Genomic DNA, 16,436 nt, shown 5'->3' with positions numbered 1-16,436 from the left:
GTGGGTATATATGTACCCAAATACATCCATTTTTCTAAATTATCACAGGAAATTATACTTCTATTAATTGTTTGCAGTGCCAAAGATCAAAATCAGAGCTTTAGACATGCAAGGCAAGTGTTTTACCACTAAACCAGGACCCCAGCCCCAGGGGGCTAATTTTTAGACATAGAGGTATCATTGTCATCCAAAGATGGCCTTGGTAACTAGTTCTTGCCTCTATGAATACTTCAAATTATGTAGTTTTTTTCTACAAGGAAAAATGGTGGAAATTCAATTTCAGAATCGATGAAATTATTTTCATTTGTTCTAATCACCTCAGTTAATAAATATTTATTCTGTAATTATATGAGATAAATTGTTATTATGTTTAAAGTTAAGAAAAATTGTTCTCCCTTCCATGATCAGGACATGGTTTAAAGCACTTTCTAAAATGAGCTGTTTGGGGGAAAATAGTCTCCAAGACACACAAGGTCAAGGAAGTCAAGAAATATGTAGGAACTGGTGAATACGAGAGGAATCATTGGAGGTTTTGAATTATGAAGGACCTGCTCTAAAATAGAAAACCTATTTTCTATGTTTGCAATTCCTGAAATTCAAAATCCAGAAATAAAGTTTGTTATTACTGGTTACTTCCTCAATGCCAGGAATTCTCCTAAGGAGTTCATATATTAAAGTCACTCAATCATTAGAAATCTCTAAAATAGCCACTATTACCAAGTCAGTGTTACAGAAAATGAACCCCAGTCACAGAAAATAAAATTGATCATTCATTCAATAACTGGCAAAGCCAAGGCTTAATGCCAAAGCTCACTAACCCCAGAGTCCATGAGTTTAATCAAAAATCTAGGTGTATGTCATCTTGTTTTGCCAAGAGATTTGGAACCAAGTAAACCATGACATAAATGAAGAAATCAATGAGCAGTTTGGAGTAAAGGGGAGTCCAGGAGATGTGGCTATCCTCCCCCAAGGTAAACTGAAGGACACTGTGACCACTGCTTGAACTTGATCCAAGTGAAGGTAATAATCCTTTGTAGATGCCTGCTGTTGTCTACTTTGATAATATTAAATCTTAAAGAATTCCATTTTATTCACTTGCCTAGCCAGCTTCCAGCTGTTGGTAGTTAATTCTATCCTAAATCTCCTTTTGAACACTGGAGGCGACTTTTCAATTATTCAGATAGCAGATCATGACCTTCTCTTAGTCAAGCTTTTGTTTGAAAAGTTCATTGTCCTGATGAGATACCCCTGCTCCAGGAATAAGGACAGGTGCTAGTCTTGTCTTTTGAAAGACACAAGGATTGGTATGTGTAAGTCTTCACTTAATGTTATCAATGGATTCTTGAAAATGGGAACTTGAAGCAGAAACACACATACTGAAAGCAGAGCCTCAAATATGATCTTTCCAAAATCTGTTCTAATTGCTTTATAACCCCATTGGCTTTATAACCCAAGAAATTCAATGAAATGATGCTAGTTGTAGGCCCTCTGTATTCTTACAGAACACCACAAATACCAAGATTAAAAAATAGCAACAGTTAGTTATATGATCATGTTGGTACTAATCCTTGTGACTGTCCAGTCCTCTCCTAAACATTTGTGCCTCAGTGCCAGTTGCTGATTCAAACTGAGCTGTTTAACATTCTCCTCCTATCCAAATCTGGTCTTCCTGTAGTATTTTTAATTCAGGCTACTTGTTCCACCATTTTACTATTCTGAATTTGATCTCAGACTTTCCTCTCTTAAATGCTATCTTCCGCAGGACTTGAGTCTTGTTGATTCTTTCTCAAAAACTGTTCTCAGTCTTAATTTCATCTTCTCTGCTAGCATTGTCATGTGGCTCCCTGTTTCCTTCATCCTTCTCTTTGAGCTATTGAATTATCTCTTTATGCACACCATAACTTCTCTTACTCCTCCCCCCATGGTTCCTTTCTACAGTTTGAGTGACTCATCAAGCAAATAAGCATCCTTGAATTTATTTTATCTATACCTCCATTGGACTGGAGTGGGTAGGGCATCTACCTTGCACGCAGCTGACCCATGTTCAATTCCTCTGGCCCTTTTGGAGAGCCCAGTAAGCTACCAAGAGTACCTTGCCCGCACAGCAAAGCCTGGCAAGCTACCCATGATGTATTAAATATGCCAAGAACAGTAACAACAAGTCTCACAATTTGTTGTGAGACATTACTGGTGCCCGTTCAAGCAAATCGATGAACAACGGGAGGACAATGACAGTGACAGTGATACCTCCATTGACTCTGTTGCTTGTGAGTCAGTATCCTTTGCAAGATTTTTCACCACCTTCTACCTGCCCCCATTTCTAATCCATGCCATAGCACCCTAACTCCGAAAACCCTGGAATTCCACCCACTTGTCACCAGATATTGTATGCATTTAGGCATTTTCTCTGCTTTCCTCTTGGGGATGAGATTCCATCTGGAAGATACATATTAATCTTCTGAGAGAATTCAAATATCATATCTTTTGTGACATGCCTAGAGATTCCTTTGGAAAAATATGTTCACCCCTTTGGATCCGAAGCTCTACAATCAACTATGGCACTATTCAAATTAAAAGCTTTCACATTTTATCGACAAGACAGTGACATCTTAACTATGAAGAAAAATACATAATTGGCATTTACATCCCCAGTAGTTGAATATTTAGTATTGCTGAATAAGTTCATCTAATGTTCATCATTTAACAAATATTTGTCAAGCTTTTGCCATTTTTACAAGTATTTGACTAAGTGCCTGGGATACAACTGTTAGCAGAATCACCTCTGTCCTTATGAAGCTTGCAATCAATTAGAAAGCATATACCTTTCTAATAATAACAGCCCAATAGATTGAAAATCACTCCAAGCATTTTAAATTAAAAATTTACAGTGTTTGAAAGTGAAGTTTTACTTACCCAGGATTGGGGAAAGACTTGAATTGCATTAGGCACTCTGAACAGTAGTTACTCAGATGAAAAAATTAGGGAGACTCAGACAGACGGAGTGGTGTATGCAAACGTCCTGGGGTAGATGGCCTTTTGGGAAACAAAAGAAATTAAAAGAAGATTAGGGTTGGAGCAGAGAGAAGATTAGGTTATTGGAGGATGAGGCTAGAAAAATGAGCATGGTCCACATTAGATAGGGTCTTATAGATGATGGAGAAAATGTTTCACATATATAGTAATATCAGAGGGAAACTATGCAGCACTTAAGATAGAAAATTGAAAAGATTAGTTTGAATTTTGACATGACTCTGGCTGCAGGGTAGAGAACAGATGGGATATGGAATACCAGAAGGAAATTGGGGCAAAATCTTAAGTGAGATAAGATTAACAACTTAAAATAGCTGGAGAGGTGATAGTAGAGATGGAAAAAGGTAGATGAGTTTGTGAAACTTTCAGGAGTGGAAAGCAACAAGATATATATACATATATATGTATATACATATATATCAGAATATAAGTAGGATATATTTCAATTGCAAATTGAACACGTCAGGATCAAGATTTTCAGCTTTATACTGTGAATTTACACTTACATTTCTACCAGGCTGGAGCGATAGCACAGCAGGTAGGGTGTTTGTTATGCACGTGGCCGACCTGTGTTTAATTCCTCTGCCCCTCTCAGAGAGCCCAGCAAGCTACTGAGAATATCCCATCCACCCGGCAAAGCCTGGCAAGCTCCCTGTGGCATATTCGATATGCCAAAAACAGTAACAACAAGTCTCGCAATGGAGATGTTACTGGTGCCCGCCCGAGCAAATCGATGAACAACAGGAGGAAAGTGCTACAGTGTTACATTTCTACCACAAATTTCCAGAATGTGAGATGAAAAAATAGAGAGGGGCGACTGGGATTCTAGCTCCAACTAGTTGCCCTTAACTGAAGATGTAAGGAATGAAAAAGCAAGCAAAGGCAATAAGGATTTGATGGGTGAATGAAAATAAGGTCCCAATAATTGCAAGACTCAATAGGTGCCATGGAAAATCAGTAAAAAAAAGGTAAGAATAATTAAAACAGGCTTTCAAGGGCGACTTGAGCTTAGCTTTGATTGAAGAGTAGGTTTCAGACAAGTGCAGGTTTGGAGAAAGGATTCCTGGCAGAACCCAGGACCTGGGTGATGACAAGTGAAGAAAAAGTTGTTGAGAAACCTCATCCAATTCTCCTTCATATCCTTAAGCTAGAAAACAAGATATGCAAGTTACAGGTTTAACTTAAATGATAGTTTTTTTAAAAATCATCTACGCTGGAGGGCATGAATGAATGCAGAAAAGCCAAAAGATTGGCTTTTATCAGTCACAACTGGACCATGGTTTGGGGTGATGAAGAGAACATTTTGAGAGTCTACTATGTCCCAGATCCTGGAGCTGGGAAGATGAGAACACATGACTTCTAGCAAGTGTGTTTACCATCTACAAAAGGTTATCAAATAAGATTGACTTTAACATTAAAAATACACCTAAGTCTTTGCACGAAATAGGTGAATAAAAGTGAAAACAGTCTTACTGGACACAATTGAACATTTATGAGACATGTGTTTCTCTTTTGGGGGGAGGGCACACCCAGAGGTGCTCAGGGCTTACTCCTGCTTCCAAACTCAGGAATCATTCCTGACAGTGCTCAGGGCACCACATGAGGTTTTGGGGATGGAATCCAGCTCAACCACATGCAAGGCAAATGCCCTACCCACTGTACTATCTCTGACCTGAGACATTTGTTTCTTAAAGCACAATTTCCTTGGCATGAAGGCATGTGAGTCACCAGAGAGCGCCTACTAAAATAGATTTGTGCACTCATCTCAACTTATAGAGTCTCTGAAAAGTAGGGACTGTGAATGCACATTTTAAACCTGTCACCAGTTATCTTAATACCCACTAAAAGCACCACTGCATTAGTCTGAAGTGAATCTAGATGTTGGAACCCTAAAACCTCTCTTTATGTCTTCATCCTTTTATTGAGAAACATCAGCAAATATTAAGTGTGACCAAGACAAAGACCCTTGCATATCAAGCCTCTAGCTGAAGATCCTAAATAGGCAATAGACAGGGAATTCCAAAGTTAAAATTCTTTCCACCCACCCTATACATAAATCATCTGTGTTCTTGTTTGCCAGTACTAATCATAGCCTTCAAATATGATTATTTTTGCTGCCAAGTCTGTTACACAAACTGAGATGTAAGTTATTCTATGTGTAGCTTCCTGGTAATGTTATGAATGTACATTTCAGCTTCCATGTGAAATCAGCATTGAGTTTTCTTTGATATGGCATCTGTTCATCCATATTGTAATTTCTGAAGAAACATGCCACTTTGGGTTAACAAAAAATCAGTGTAACTTTGATTGGTAATACAGGGTCTCTCCTTTTTGATTTTCACTTTAATCTTACTGGAAAATCTATTTCACAGGGCAGAGTTCAATCTAATCATGAATGAATGGAAGGGCTGGAAGAGATAGATAGAACAGCAGGTAAGATAGAACTTGCATGCAGCTGAGCCAGCTTCTGTCCCTAGCACCATACAGTCTCCTGAGCAACCCATCAGGAATAATCCCTGAGCACAGAGCCAGGAGTAAGTCCTTAGCAGGGTTTAACCAGGTGTGCCCCGCTCCAATCCCTTTACACACTTCTGCAAACCAAACAGTACTAGTACTAGTAAATGAAGAGAACAATCAAGTTACCCTTTGCTGAACGACCCTTGCCCATGTCTTATTAACAAGAACATGAAGGAAGAAAGCCAGAACTGGTCTTTACTCTGGACAGACACAGGGATCCAGAAAGAGGAAAAGAAAGGAAAGTCCAACCCTTTCACACTGACTGACCTGCTCCCTCTACTGCCTGTGACATATACACAGATATCTCCTGGGTTAACTCCCAAGAGGCAGGGAAGAGAATCACTTTGCATTAAAGTTGAACTTTAAGGAGACTATGATTACAAGCGAATCCCAAATGAATGAACATGGGGAACACAGAGGCCTCCCCAAAGTGCTGCCCACAAATTTTTAAGTCCTATGTGCCCGAGATCTCTAGAATCTAGGAGGTCAAAAAGTTGAGAGAGACCAAGAAAATAGGTCACCTAGAACCAGGGGGGACAAGCTCCACTAACTCATAAGATAGTGGCAGAACAAGTCTGAAGTGGACCCCTGGATACCAGCACTCACTGCCTCCCTGCTACCCATCTTAGCTCTAACAATTTCCCCCAATACATGACCCAGCCAAGGAATCCTTGATTGACAAGAAGGACCCCCCCCCCAAATGAGAATATCATCATTGCCCCCAGAGTCACTGTGGCCTTTATCCTTTAATCCTGCCACTTAGCAAAAATTTTTTAAAAACTAACCTGGGCTGGGCCGGAGCGATAGCATAGGGGGTAGGACATTTACCTTGCATGTGGTCCTCTGCCCCTCTCAGAAAGCCCGGCAAGCTACTGAGAGTATTCCGCCTGCATGGCAAAGCCTGGCAAGCTACCTGTGATGTATTCAGTATGCCAAAAACAGTAACAACAAGTCTCACAATGGGGACATTACTGGTGCCTGCTCAAGCAAATCGATGAACAACGGGAGGACAGTGCTGCAGTGCTGCAGTGTAGCACAGTACCTGGGCTGGATAGTACAGCAGGTAGGGTGCTTGTCTTGCATGTGGCAGACCAGGTTCAATCCCCAACACCCCATATGGTCCCTGCAGCCCATGAGCCCACTAGGAGTGATTCCTGAGCCCCGAGTCAGGAGTAATTCCTGAGCACCACCACATGTGCCTGCTCTTCCCAACAAAAAACCTGTCTTGGAGCCAGAGCTGTCATATAGTGACCAGGGTGTTTGCCTTGTACATGGTCAATCCAGGTTCGATCTCCAGCACCCCATGTGGTTCTTTAAGCCCTGACAGAAGTGATCCCTGGACTGAAAACCAGGAGTAAGCCCTGAGCACCACAGACCGTGTCTCCCAAATCAAAACCAAAAGAAACAAGCAAACAAAAATCTGACTTGAAGGCTAGCAACACTTTTCCAACATCAAGACTTGGTTTGAGGGCAGCCACACGTGTGTGTCTGTGTGTCTGTGTGTTTGTGTGTCTGTGTGTTTGTGTGTCTGTGTGTGTGTACACATGTGCCCATAGGTGTGCATGTGTATGTTCAAGCAGAGAGGATCTAGGGAATAGTCAATCACGTGCACTTGGGTGCAGTTTTGAGCCACATATTCTATTGCTTGTAAAAGAACATGTAACCGCAAAAGCATTTGGAGCACTGACATCTGATCCGGGGGTGAAGGGTCTCTAGTGCAGATGATCAAATACCTTCACAATGAAACCACTGCACCTGTTGGGGGGAGGCCCCCTCATCACTCACCTGCTGTCATTTCTTTTCAGGGTCCAGAACAGCCCAAGTGGCCCAAACGATGACCCTGAACTGAGCTCTTTAGTCTGTTGAGCAAGTTGCCCAGGTAAAAAGAAGGGCAAGTATATCGCAGACCTGGGGGGGGGGGGGGGAGGAACCTCCAAAATCCATTAACTGCCTACATTGAAGGTGACAAGAAAATCTGGAAAGAGGGAAAGAAAATGAAAGAAAATAACCCAATAAAAAGTCAGTGCTTTCTTTAACTATGTGATACCAAGTGAAAATCAGTCTCCTTCCAGAGATAAATGGATCTTCCCTTCCTGTAATTACATGGAGAAAATGAAGTTTCAGCGCTTCTGTTCCCTTTGATAATTGTTATTTTTGTGTCCAATGAGAAACTGGAGCTTCTTTCTGGGGCATGAGTCTAGCCTGTCTGTACAGCTGCAGAGGTGAGTGGTAGTCTCCTGAGGGCAAGCTGTGTTTAGGCCAGCCTTCCTCTGCATTTCCTTCCAGAACATGCTCTCCACGGTGCCCTTCATCTCATGGATGCACTATGGGAAGGAAGGGGAGTCATTTCTATAACTGTGTAGAAATTTCTCTCAAGTTACAGTGAGTGTCACCTCCGCAGTTGATACTATTATTTACATTTTCCTTTTTTGGGGTTCTTCAGCAATGTATATTCTTTCTACACCCTACCTTCTATGCATACCTCAAACACACACACACACACACACACACACACACACACACACACACACAGCCTAAGCATACATAAGCATGCAGTTGGAAACTGGGCATACTTCTAGACCAAGAATGCTCAGTAATACAAAAGGGGAAATCTATTTGAGAGGGCATTAGTTGAAATAACACTCACTGGTGCTCATGGCTTACTCTTGCCTCTGTGCTCAGGGATCATTCCTGGCAGTACTCAGAGACAGTTTGTGGTGTTGGGAATTGAATCATAGTTGCCTCATGCAAGGCAAGTGCCTTAATCCCCTGAACTATCTCTCTAGACCCTCTTTTTCCTTCTGTTATAAAACTACGCATACATATTAGTCATCTACCATGTACTATAACTTTCCCAAATTCTACACTGATTTTAGCCAAATTTTCTAAAGGATCATTTTACTAAACTCTGAATGATTTGGTCATCTTTTCTAAATGCTGAGTCACTATTTTTTTGTTTTTGTTTTCTCTTTTGGGGGGGGGGGGGCGGGGGCGGGGGATATTTGGTGTTCTAAGGTGTTTCTCCAGACTTTGTGTTCAAGAATAGGTCCTGACGGGACTTGGGGACCCTATGTGGTGCCTGAGATTGAACCCCGGTCAGCTGTGAAACAAGGCAAACACCTTACCCTCCCCATTTCCTAAGGCCTTTGCTCTTGCTGATTTGCCAGAGTGCCCTCCTGTGACTCTGCTCTAATGCCATCCAAGATTTGAGAAGGCTATGAAGATATGTTTAAATACAGTATCATCACTACTTTCTATATCACCTTCCTCATTCCCCCTTTCTTTCTTGGTGAATACAGGGAATGGAGAACTTCTGCCTGAGATTCGAAGACAGCTTCCCCATGCCCCAGAGGTGTGTCCAAGTGAAGTCGGGTATATCTCTAGGCAGAGAACTAAGTATGGGTTTAGAGTTAGGACTTTGAATATTCAGGTTCCTCACCAAGAGTGGAGAACACAAATCGGACCTTCACAGAAAGCTGGTCCAAGGAAGAGCATCTGGCAGCTGTCTTAGTAGAAAATTCCCCAGCATAGACTCAACTGGTCTTCGGGCCAAGAGTCTGAGTCCCTAATTAAAGCGAAAGATTTCCCATCAACACAGGGCTCATAGGGCTTCTCAAAGTAAGGGTCAGACCACTCCATCACCAGAACATCCGAACATGTTTGTCAACATCACAGATGCCCATGACCTGACTTTGTACTTCTTGAATCAGAATTTTGCAACTGGAATGACATTTTTCCAGAAATTTCTAAGTTGAGTTTTAGGCAGAGTAGCACTGTAGCACTGTAGCACTGTCCTCCTGTTGTTCATCGATTTGCTTGAGCGGGCACCAGTAACGTCTCACAACAAATTGTGAGACTTGTTGTTACTGTTTTTGGCATATTGAATACGTCACGGGTATTGCCAGGCTTTGCCATGCAGGCGAGATACTCTCGGTAGCTTGCTGGGCTCTCCGAGAGGGGCAAAGGAATCGAACCCAGGTCAGCTTCGTACAAGGCAAATGCCCTACCCTCTGTGCTTTCGCTCCAGCCCTTTCTCTCAGTAAGATTTTTTTTTTTTAGGGTCTTGGAATTTTTCTTTTGGGGACACACCCAGCAGAGCTCAGGAGCTGCTCCGCAGTTGGTGTTCCAGTGCTTCCAAGTAGTGAGGTGTCAGGCTGACCCTAGCAGGAAAAGTCTAACCTCAGCCAGTTGACTTATCTCCTGGTTCTCTCAATTTTGGATTTCGATTTTGGGACCACACCCTGCTGTAGTCAGGAACTGTTCCTGGTGGGGCTTCAGAGACCATGCAGTACCAGGGATCAAATTAGCTGTGTGCAAGACAAGGGCCTTATTAACCCAAGGACTATATTCCCCCCCACCCCACCCCTGGCAGCCTCTGCCATCAGGTTTTGCTGGTGTTCCAAACATAAAGTGAGCACCACCTAGATCTTGTTGAGGAACAACTTACTGCCGAGAGAAAGGGATATGAAACATGGAAAGAGACTACAGAGGGAGTTCCAGGCTCTCCTTCCAGGTTCAATCCCCAAAACCACATATAGTGCCCTGAGACTCGCCAGGAATAAACACTGAGCACAGAGAAAGGAATAAACCCTGAGCACCGCCAGGTTTGGTCCAAGCGCCCTCCCCCCTACATTTTTTTAAATTATTATTTTCAAACTTCCACAGAGCAAATATTTGTATTTGGGTGCAGAAAAGATAATACACAGGTATATAATACACTTGCCTCATTCACAGATGGCCCAAGTTCAACCCTTGGCACCCCATATGGTCCCTGAGCCCTGCCAGGAGTGACATCTGAGCATAGAGCCAGAAGTAAGCTTGGAGCACAACTGGGTATGTCATTTACCTTTAAAAATTATATTTTAATATAGACTTTAACTTTGCTAATCAAGAAGATGACCTCGGATTTTGTGACATCAAGAAGATATTTTCAAGTGAAAGAGAGGGGGTTTCCATGTCTTTTGGTATTTCCCACAGAGAGAGTTGCACATAAAGTCAAAACAAAGGGCTAGCTTTCTCTGTCCTCTACTAGTGTTCCACAAGGGTAGAGCAGGATTAGTGGGGGGCTGGCTTCTAAGACAAAGAAATGTAGGCATTTGGATTGCCAAGTGGAGAAAATTGAAAAAGATTCAACTCACCTCTAGAGGGAGCCTATCTGAATACCAAGAGAATACATTAGTCTCATAGCTTTCCTGGTGGTGGGAAATGTGTGTGTGTGTGTGTGTGTGTGTGTGTGTGTGTGTGTGTGTGTGTGTGTGTGTGTATACGCGTGCATGCATGTGTATATGTGTGTGCGTGTGTGTGTGCGTGCATGTGTGCACATGCTTGTGTTTGTGCACATGAACATGTGTTTGGGGCCCACTCCCCGCAGTGCTCAGGGGCCCTTGGGGTGCCAGGTACCAAACCCAGAGCTACAGCATGCAAAGCATGTGATCCATCCCTTTGAACCATTTCTGTGCTGCCTGTTGGGAAATCTTGTTCAAGCTGCTACTCTGCACTACAGTTTTCTCTAAGGAAAATGGGAGTTAATTTTGATGAATAATTTTAGCTCAGAAACAGTAATAAGTGTTATAAACAGGTATGAAGTTATAACCAACTCTTATAGAATTAAATCTTCAGTAAAAAAATGGGGATAAATGAGTCCTTAAATGTATTAACTGAAAGAAATTTACTATATTTAAAGTGATCTGATTTCCTTTATTTTATTTCATCTCCCTCTGTCATTTTTCTCTATTGAATCCTGGTTCTACAACTCATCTAACATTACTATTCCATGAGAAATGGAAAATGGTTGTGAATATCTCTAGCCCAAGAAGGTTGTACACCCACATCCTTTCTCTGCACAGAGCATTGGGTGGTAATTCTTAGTTTCAGTACTTGGCAGGATCTTGGATAAAGAAAGGAATGAGTAGAAAATAACACTCCTTATCAGGAAAAAAAAAAAAGAAAGAAAATAACACTCCTCCCAGAAGGTGCTAAATAAGATGTACAGGGAAACCACAGCTGGAGCCAAGAGAATCTCAAGTTTGATCAGGTAGACAAGATGTGTATCCCAATGAGCTGACTATTTTAGTGAATATTCATAATATCTAAGTCTCAGTAGGATTTACATAGTAATATCTACCCTATGTTTGGTGTGAGGACTAAGAAAAATAAAACATGACCAGGGATGTGTTAGTTGATATTGTTATGTAATGTCTCCCTTTTGGATTTATTTTCTGATTTCTGTGCCATTATCATTCCTGCCTCCCTCCCTTCTTTCTTCCTAAGTTTTGTAAATATCCTTAGTTTTTCTGTATCTTTGAAAAACATGTAGTTGGGGTTTATTATACTTTATTTAAACACTATGATTTACAAAGTTGTTCATAATACAGTTGTTAATGGCTTTCAGTATTCGCACACGAATCCCACCACCAAAGTGACCTTCTCGCCACCACTGTCCCCATTTACCAAACCACCCCCCAAGCTTGTCCCCTTGGCAGACACACAGTAATTTATTTTATATTGCTTGTTGCAACTAAATGGCAAACAATTATCAAAACTACTTTAGTAAAAGAAAATTTGTATTAGATATGCCAAACACAGTAACAAGTCTCAAAATGGAGACGTTACTGGGCCCGCTAGAGCAAATCGTTGAACAACGGAGGGACTGTGACTGTGTGTTTTTTTTTTAAGTCCTTGCCTGAGTATTTAATAAACTGTCTGTTGCTACCAGATCCTTTGGTGTTATGGTTTCTGGCTATCGAGTTTAGTTGGCTTTTATGTTGCTTTCCCATGTAATTTGGTGTACTCCATCTGTATATTAAAATTTAGTATTCATAAAGAATATTTTGCTATAAATCATTTTCCATGTTTGCAGTCAACACTGTGTAACTATTGGCTAACAATTCTTATCTTTTCTACATAGCAATCATTTGGGGAGTTTTTGAAAACTAGCATCTAAACTTCAGTTCAAGTTATTCTGTTTGATTTGTGTGTGGTGGAGGCCGCTTCTCTACAAAGTTACTTCATGAACAAGAGTTTTCAGGCAGAAGAAGCAAGTTCTCATTTTTTTTTTACCTCAGCAAATTCATACAGCAAGATCAAGTAATAATAATCACATGGCAGTAACAAAAAGAGAAGAGAAAGCAACTTGCATCCTGTAGTATATGCAAGCAAGAGTAGAACTCACTTCCATCTCTCTACCCACTTTATAAGGTTTGAGGATCGATTTCTTGTTGATCTTCATGCCTATTTAGTACATGTGATGACAGCAAATAGCCCAGATTTTAAAGTCTTCTGCTACATGCCACTTGCCCTTTATCAAAAGAGTCCTCACTCATTGTATTTTCTCTTAGAAGGCCCAACAGCATTGATTCAGTTATTTCAATCATAATAGTTGGAATAATCAATAACCAGGAACACAATTCTTTCAATACACAAAGTAGACAAGGGATGCTCTTTTATTTGGCATTAATTTGTAGTAGTAATCAATTGACTGGGAAAAGTATGACTATACCTAGGAATAACTAAAAGATAATAAACACATACAATAAGCATTTATTTTAATCAAGACCTCGCAAAACACATCACTTGATCACTTGATCACTTGACTTCCCGTTAATCGTCGATTTGCTCGAGCGGGCGCCAGTAACGTCTCCATTTGTCCCTGTCACGTGCTAGTGTAGCCCAATGGCGTCTGTTGGACATGTTGGACCGTGTTGGAGAGCCTCAAACCGATCGTTCATGATCTTTTTTTTTTCCTTTTTTGGGTCACACCTGGCAAGGCACAGGGGTTATTCCTGGCTCTGCACTCAGGAATTACTCCTTGTGGTGCTCAGGGGACCATATGGGATGCTGGGAATCGAACTCAAGTTGCCCACATGCAAGGCAAACGCCCTACCCTCTGTGCTATTGCTCCAGCCCCTCGTTCATGATCTTGATGAAGAAGTCTGACCGTCTGGTAGGTGGGCGGCCATGCGGTCTTTTGACATCCTGTGGAATCTAGTCGGTGATGGCTCTAGTCCAGCGGTTGTCTCTAAATCTCATTACATGACCAGCCCAACTGAGTTTTGACGCCTTGGCAAACGAGACAGCGTCCCTGATTCTTGCTCGTTGACGGAGGTCGGAATTCAGGATTCTATCTCTCATTTGAGTGAAACGTGATATTCCAAGCACAGCTCTTTCAATTCCTCTTTGGGAGACCCGAATAGCGTTCTCATCCTGTTTGTGTAGGGTCCAAGTCTCTGAAGCGTATGTTAATGCAGGAAGAACAGTGGAATCAAAGAGATGTGCCCGGAGCTGGAGGTTCTTCGTCCTCTTAGCTATTTCTTCAACACTCTTGAAGGCATTCCAAGCTGCTCTCTTCCTCCTGCGCAGCTTGGGTCATTTGTCATGTTGACTTCTTGACCTAGGTACACATAGCTGTTGCATTCAGAAATGGTCGTTCCGTTGAGAGCGAATGGGGCATCAGGAACGAGGCTGTTTCTCATAAACATTGTCTTTGTAAGATTCAGCTGTAGTTCGACCTTTCCACATTCACGGTAGAAGTCGGCCAGCATTTGTGCCGCTTGGCTAATGTTTGGTGTTATTAAAACAATGTCATCAGCAAAGCTGAGGTGGTGAAGTTGCTGACCATCTATCTTCACTCCCATTCTTTCCCATTCCAGTCGTTGCATGATGTTCTCGAGGGTAGCACTGAAGAGTTTCAGTGAAATGGTATCACCCTGCCGAACCCCTGTCTTGACATCAATGATTACTTCTTTGTAGAACGGTGAGATCCTGGTAGTGAATCCGTTATACAGCTCAAGGAGGATCCTGATGTATTGAGTTTGAATGCCCTGATTGGCTAGGGCTTCAATGACCGCTCCCGTCTCAACAGAATCAAAGGCCTTCTTTAAATCAATGAATGTTAGACAGAGCGGCATCTTGAACTCCCGAGAAACCTCAATGAACTTGGTTATCGTGTGGATATGGTCGATGGTGCTGAATCCTTTGCGGAACCCGGCTTGCTCGCATGGTTGTCCTTCATCTAGTGTTCTGCCAATCCTATTTAGGATGACTCGAGTGAACAACTTGTAGATGACAGACAATAGGCAGATCAGGCGATAGTTGCCAATGTCATGGATGTCTCCCTTCTTGTACAGTAGTAGAGTCCTGCTGGTTTTCCATTGGGACGGAACCTTGCATTCAGACAGGTACTGTGTTAAAAGCCTGAGCCAGCGTATTGATGAGTACTGTCGGCAGGTTCTTCAGGTGTTCAGGTCTGACCTTGTCTGGGCTAGGTGCTGTTCGTTTCTTTACTAATGAAATGGCGTGTCGAATTTCAGAAGGGAGAACATTGGGAACGACATATCCATCTTGTGGAATTTGGTATGTGGAATTTGGTATGGAGAGCATTTGACTGCAACACACATCAATGAATGAGAATTCTGATGTAAAGACAAGAATATTCTTTGACTTAAAGTTCTCTGATTCAATATTAATTATAACAAAAATTGCACCCTTACAATTGGTGGAGGGAAGTGTTTACTCTGGAGAACAAAATGCTGGAAATATGTATAAAATGGCTATCAAAGAGATGGGCTAGGGGGAAGAGAGTAACTGGGAACATAGATGGAAGGTAGTGGGCACTGGTGAAGGGTCTGGTGTTGGAACTTTGTATGCCTGAAATTTAATTATTAATCACTTGGTAATTTGTAACTCATGTAGATTCAATTTAAAAAAATTTTAAGGGAAATAAAGAAAGGTTCTTCAGTAGAATTTAAAGACTATTAAACTGTTATTTTAATGATGATTTTAATGATGTTATTTTAATTATTTCTTCTGATGATCTTGAGCATACATTTTGATTATCTGAATGTGAAATTCTTAATCATTTTATAACTGAATGGACTATCTTTTTAAAAATAGCTTGATGTAGTGGTACAATATGGAAAGTATCATGCTAAGCGAAATGAGTCAGAAAGAGAGAGATAGACATAGAAAGATTGCATTCATCTGGGGGATATAATATAATAAAATATGAGATTAATACCCAAGAATAGCTGAGAGCAACACCAGGAGAATTACTCCATAACTTAGAGGCCAGCCGGGTATTCTAGGGGAAAGGACAATTCAGATAGAAAGGGGAACACCAAGTGGAGGGTGTTTGGAGGATCCTCCCAGGAGGGGAGATGCAAGTTGAAAGTAGATTGGACTGAACATGTTCGCCACTCAATGCCTCTTTTGCTGATCACAACACCCAAAAGGAGAGAGAGAACAAAAGGGAATGCCCTGCCACAGTGGCGGGGGGGATGGGGGGATGGGGAGATGGGGAGGGGAGGGATATTACCCTGGTGGTGGAAAATGGGCTCTGGTGGAGGGATGGGTATTTGATCGTGGTATGACCGAGATCCAAGCACAAAAATTTGTAAATCTACAACTGTACCTCATGGTGTTTCACGAATAAAAAAAAATTTAAAAAAAATAGCTTGATGTGTAGGATTGTGTGGGTTCTTTGTTGGCTACAAGTATTTGCAGCATCTCTCACTCTGGTTTGCATTTTCACTCCCTGAACAGTGCCCTTTGAGGAACAGATGTTCTTCATTTGGATATATCCCCACTTATCAAACAATTCCATGACGTGTTGTGGTTTTACGTCTTACTTCAGAAAACTTTGTTTTTCCTCAAGATCATGATGATGCTTTCTATATTTATCATTTTGAGTATGTTATGAGATAGGGGTCAGAATCATTTTTCGACTTGATCTAAATATTTTTAAGACAACCCTTTCTACACTGCATTACTATACTCTTATGGTCATAAATCAAGTATTCATCTATATTTGGGACTATATCTAGATTTTGTTTTTCTTCAGTGGCTTTCCTATTCTTGTGCTTATATTCTAACATATGGTTTTAATATCCAGT

The sequence above is a fragment of the Sorex fumeus genome, unplaced genomic scaffold (genome assembly GCF_029834395.1).
Source record: "Sorex fumeus unplaced genomic scaffold, SorFum_2.1 ptg000003l, whole genome shotgun sequence".
Classification (NCBI taxonomy): Eukaryota; Metazoa; Chordata; class Mammalia; order Eulipotyphla; family Soricidae; genus Sorex; species Sorex fumeus.
Note: the sequence above shows the minus strand (reverse complement) of the source record.